Source organism: Schistocerca nitens, chromosome 8, assembly GCF_023898315.1.
Source record: "Schistocerca nitens isolate TAMUIC-IGC-003100 chromosome 8, iqSchNite1.1, whole genome shotgun sequence".
Lineage (NCBI taxonomy): Eukaryota > Metazoa > Arthropoda > Insecta > Orthoptera > Acrididae > Schistocerca > Schistocerca nitens.
Window position 1 is genome coordinate 289,870,646 of NC_064621.1, and position 6,000 is coordinate 289,876,645.

Genomic DNA, 6,000 nt, shown 5'->3' on the forward strand with positions numbered 1-6,000 from the left:
GCAGTGTAGAGCGCACTGGTTTCTGTACCCTGCAGGAGCACCAAATGCGAAAGTGAACTGTAACTGAAGACTCCCCATACCACAAAGCGTGAGGTGAGACCTGTGTGTCGTGGGCGAATGCATTCCGGAATTGGCCGTTCACAAGGTCTACGCCGTATACGTGTTGGTTTTGGGGAGGGGACGAAACACCAAAATCATCGGTCCCATCGGATTAGGGAAGGAAGTTGGCCGTGCCCTTTCAAAGGAACCATTCCGGCATTTGCCTGAAGCGATTTAGGGAAATCACGGGAAACCTAAATCAGGATGGCCGGACGCCGGTTTGAACGGTCGTCCTTCCGAATGCGAGTCCAGTGTGCTAACCACTGCGCCACCTCTCTCGGTTCCGTACACGTGTACGTCCATCACTCCCATACAGACGGAACCAACACTCATCGCACACTGGACTCGCATTCTGGAGGACGACCGTTCAATTCCGCGTCCGCCCATCCTGATTTAGGTTTTCAGTGATTTCCCTGAATCGATTCTTTCAAATGCCTGGATGATTGCTTTGAAAGGGCACAGCGGACTTCCTTCCCCATCCTTCCCTAATACAACGGGACAGATGACCTCGCTGTTTGGTCCCCAGCTCCACATCAATCAACCAACCAACCAACCAACCAAGCTACTCTCAACGCTGAATGCAACAGAGCGCCAACACAGTCTATAGTCGTCTCTTTTACGACAACGCAGTAGCCGTGCTTGGTGGTGTCGTGGGTAGCTTGCCAGAGACATACATAATCTTAGCTCTCCTGCAAGGAGAGGGTTGTTAATGTTCCTTGATTGCACACCATTTGCAACACGTGCCCGGATTTCTTCCCTGGATGACGTTCGGTCGGCCACAGCTGCTTGCAAAATGCGCTATTCTTGACATAAGTCTGTACTACGCGGACATCGTACAACTCGTCGAGGCACGATAGTATCCTAGAAAGAATTTTACAAACATTATTCACCTCTAAACTGAGCACAGTTACTTCCTGCAGAGTTAAAACAGAGCGTGCACACACTGTCTTTCTGAGTGTCATGTGATCGCCGATGACCGTGACAAATTAATCACTGACTGATACCCACAACCTTTCTGTATGCACCTTGTCCATGAGCGTATTTCGTTTTCTTTGTATAATTTTTTTTTGTGCGGTATTTACCATCCCATACCTCCCGGTAGACTTGAAAATACGTAGCAAAGGTAACGTGTTTATTGGTACATAAAGACCTGTACATCATTTTCATCCTGAAAGAAACCTTTTGTCACTTAAACGGTAAAGTAGCCGCTCACTGGCACCTCCTGACGACCAGTTTCGTCTTACAGATGTATTCCTGCAGGGAAAAGCGCTCAAGTTCCTAGAAACAATTAGTTTTAACGGGACAAGCCGTTTTGTCGATCACTGATAACCTCCCAATGCAACTAGTTAATGAATCGCAAAAATCAGGAAAAAATACTTCTGTACCTGTGTATCGTCATAATCTCTTTATTATCTCTCGAGGTCCATCTCATCACACACAACATCGATACGCAAATTTACCAACTCCTTTTTTACCGAAGTTTCTAAATTAAGTTTTAGGCTCAAATTCGCGACACCTTTTAATATCTTTCTAATTGTTGATTGTAGTCTATTCGTGAAGTATTAAGCTTATGAGGAAGCCTTGTCACGGATCGCGCGGCTGCCCCCGTCGGAGGTTCGAGTCCTCCCTTGGGCATGGGAGTATGCGTTGTCCAGTTAGTTAAGTAGTGTGTAAGCTTAGGGACCGACGACCTCAGCAGTTTGGTCCCACAGAACTCACAACAAATTTCCAAGCATTATACTGTTTGACTGTTCTAGGTATATACGCTCTCGGAAATTTAACTGTAAACCATCCCATGATGGAGTTGGCTGGGTATCTCCTTGAGGCTCTCGAGCTTGCTGGTAAACCTGTTCTTCCTCCGATCTTCTCGATATCCTCTAAAAATCTTATCTGGTGCGGATTTCGCACACACGAGCAGTATTGGTCGAACGGGGTTTAGTAAACTACCTATTTTCTGGGTGGAGTATAATTCCTGAGGATTCTTCCAATGCATTTCAATCTGTCATCTGCCTTCCCTGCGATTAGTTTTTGTGGTCCTTCCACTTTAAGTCGCTCCTTACGTATACTCCCAGCTATTTAAGGTACGTGACAGTTTCCAGCGATTGATATGCGATCGCGTAGTCATACAATGAAGGGGCTTTCTGCTTCAGATACTAATTACCTACTCCAAGGGAACCACATTTTCTTTATTTTCTTTCAAAGAGGGTATAAATTGTAAGTCATTCTGGGTGCCAAACGTATATTTTAAAATTGCACATAGTCAGAGGTATAAACGGTCCATGAAATGTGACCACCGTCTATGTTCGACGTCAGTGTGCAATAACTATTCACACAAGGCTGATGGTATCACTGGCAGTGTAGGGTACATAAAGTGTGTCGGGGAATGGGGGAGTGGGTGGGGGGGGGGGCGGAGGAGGGGAGGACGCGGAAAACGGTGCACTCGTTGTAAAGTGGAGAACCAGTTACGTATCTGACGTCCAAAAGGAGATGCGTGCAGTCGAAAACAGGTGAAATTGTTGAGCAACTGACTGCCCATGTGAACCAATAGTGTCTTCTCGACGATTGTTCAGCATATGGGCCTCCGCAGCAGGCGCCTGCTCCATGCACCCATGCTGAATGCAATGCATCGGCGACGAAGGCTGGAATTTGCACGCCAGTACCGCAACTGGACGTCCTACGAATGGCGAATCACGTTTTATGCTCCACCGGACAGATGGCCGTTGGCGTGTATGACCTGAAACGTCTGAAAGCGAACACTCTGCAACAATCGGCAGAATGATGCAGTCAGGAGGGAACTACCGCGTGTACTCGACCATGCATCTATCGTTGGGTACCATGTACACCCCTACATGTAATTTGTTTCTACTCGGCACGATGGCATCTACCAGGAGTATGACGTAACGTGTCACACGGCTCGCAGTACACGTGCGTGGATCAAAGAGCACGAGGGCCGTACTGTCCTGGCCACTAAACTCCCCTGGTGTAAGCCTAATCAGCAGGCCTGTGTGACGGAGCGGTTCTAGGGGCTTCAATCTGGAACCACGCGACCGCTCCGGTCGCAGGTTCGAATCCTGCCTCGGGCATGGATGTGTGTGATGTTAGGTTTAAGTAGTTCTAAGTTCTAGGAGACTGATGACCTCAGATATTAAGTCCCATAGTGCTCAGAGCGATTTGAACCATTTGAAGCCCAGTCAAGCATCTACGGGACCTCCTGGCTTGGGCTGCTCGCGCCATGGTTACTCAACTGAGAAAGCTAGCGCACTGGAGTTGACATGGCTCCACATCCCTGTTGATATCTTACAGACTTCACTCACTCTCTTCCTTCGCGTCTCGCAAAGGTACGCTCTGCAAAAGGTGGTTATTCAGGCTTGTGACAAGTTGTCACATTAATGTGACTGGACCGTGTATGAACATCTGCCAAATTTCCTTAAAAAATGGTTCAAATGGCTCTGAGCACTACGAGACTTAACATCTATGGTCATCAGTCCCCTAGAACGTAGAACTACTTAAACCTAACTAACCCAAGGACATCACACAACACCCAGTCATCACGAGGCAGAGAACCAAATTTCCTCAAGGTTTGCTATATATGAGAGCAGAATTACTAAAATCTAATGCGTAAAACACAAAATTTGAAAGGCATCCTAAAAGTAATTAGCAGAACAGCCTCGAATGTAGGAATTGTAAATTAATTAAGTCCGTCCGACTCCTTTTTACTGTTGTGTGCGTTAATGAATGCTTGTGCTGTAGATAAGGATGTAAGTTTGATAGTTTTTAGTATACGGGGCTTTCCACAATTCCCGGTACAGGCTTGCAGGAGTTGTAGATTGGCGTTAGTAGACGAAGTGTTGATAAGGAACACGCGACCGGAAATACACCTTTTGATGTAAAGTAAGTTTGAAAATCGGTTCATTTTCAAATCTCCCACTTCACCGTAAGTGCAAAGCAGGGACAATAAGCTGATACGTGGGTGCTCTGCAGAAGCCAGGGGTACAGACAATGATTTGAGTACTTGTCGCTGGGTTCTCTTCCACGCGACGAAGGACGCCCTCTTCGAAGTCGAGAGTACGGCGCGTCCGTGGAGCATCACAACCAGCCAGCCTTCCTAACTGAAAGCGTACCAGTTTCTTGCTACCGTTGTTATAATCGAACGAAGGTGTTACGTGATGTCATGATTACAATGTGATGTCATGATTACAACAAGGACTGAAGACGGTGCCCTCTTCTCAGTCTGTTTGTGTGCCGCGAATCGAGAGATTTGTAAGTGACCAAGTCGTCAAAATTATTTTATAATCAAACAGGGCATTTCAGGAAATGGGTTCCTCATCGAAACTTCACTAAGTCCTCTCTACAACCCCTAGAAGGCTACAAAGCTTCGAACTGAGCCTCGATGACAAGCGAGACGTATCGGGCAGCGGTGGGAAATCAACCTGACTTCGCCTGGCATAAGGCCCGGCAACCGTGAGTGATGGTCTGAGATGCCGTTTCTTCTCACAGCAGGACCCCTTTGGTTGTCATCCGCGGCACTCCTACAGGACAGCAGTACGTCGACGACAGTCTACGCCCCGTTTTGTTGCCCTTCATTGGTAGCCACCCTGGGCTTACATTTCAGCAAGACGAAATATGAAGCACCCAGTTTAAACATTTTAAAATGGTTAAACAGCCGAAGCAGTTCAGTAATGAATACAAAATAAGCTGGTAGACCTAGGGCAGTCTGTCCGGTGGAGTGTTATCTCTCAGAGAGTACCACAACAATGTGACATGTTATCAGTGGAAAAACCAGGTGATATCGAGCTACCTCGGCATAAAGAGGCAACGAATCTGTTTGCCAGATTACCAAAACCGTGCGACCTCTTCTATGTTATGGATAATATCGACTGCTTTCTGTCAAGGAAAAAGGCAGAATAGTCAGTTTTACAAAGCGTCTTCAATAAAAGTGGTACTGGAATACTGAACAGCACATACCCTATCACCCATGGTTCCTGAATTATGGTTCATAGTCAGTATTATTTACTCACATTCTCACTTCAGACACTCATATCATTTTAATACTATTTGTCATATTAAAATTATTATTTGTAAGGAAAATATGAGATAAAATACGTTTTGTATATGTGTTACGATTTAACAGAGGACCTGATGGCTCTAGTCAGATCCAGTTAAATAAATACATAAATAAAGCGGAAAGATATTGTCACCATTGGTAAGTTAAAAAGCGGATGACGTGGTTGTTAACAAAATGAAGCAATTGTTAGGGTTAATGCCCTCTTAGAATCATAATTATTGCGCAATTGTGGGGACGTTTTAACATTTTTAGCGGCGTATGTGAGATGCAGCTAACAAAGGAAAAAACACAACACCAATTTGGAACTCTGGTGATTACTTCTCACCCGTATTAGTTCTTAGTTTTTGAACAATGAAGCAAGCAAAAAAAAAAAAAAAAAAAAAAAAAAAAAAAAAAAAAAAAAAAAAAGAAATGTAAAATGCTAACAAATCATTTCTTTCGTTCCGTTAATGAAGTATTTTAGGGTTTAAAGCTTAGAAACAATCGCCATGACGGTGTATTGACAAGGTACGGAACAGTCAATACATCGTTTGTTACCACACCTCTATAAGCCTCATCCAAAGAACATTCACCGCAATGATAATTTTTTGTGTTCAAGACGAACCGACGCAGCTAACAACAGTTTATCTAATTTATAATTATTTAGGCCACTAAAAGCTCTGCGACGCAAAGTGCTACCTGTTAATCGCATTTAGTTTGTTGCTGAATACGAGACGTGATCGGGCACGCAGATATGCTGCGGAATTAGCAGAATTGAATGAAAATGGCAAGCCCCACTGTCACACTAAAAAAAGGAATAAATTATATTTCCAAAAAAATGGCCACGTCGAATATCT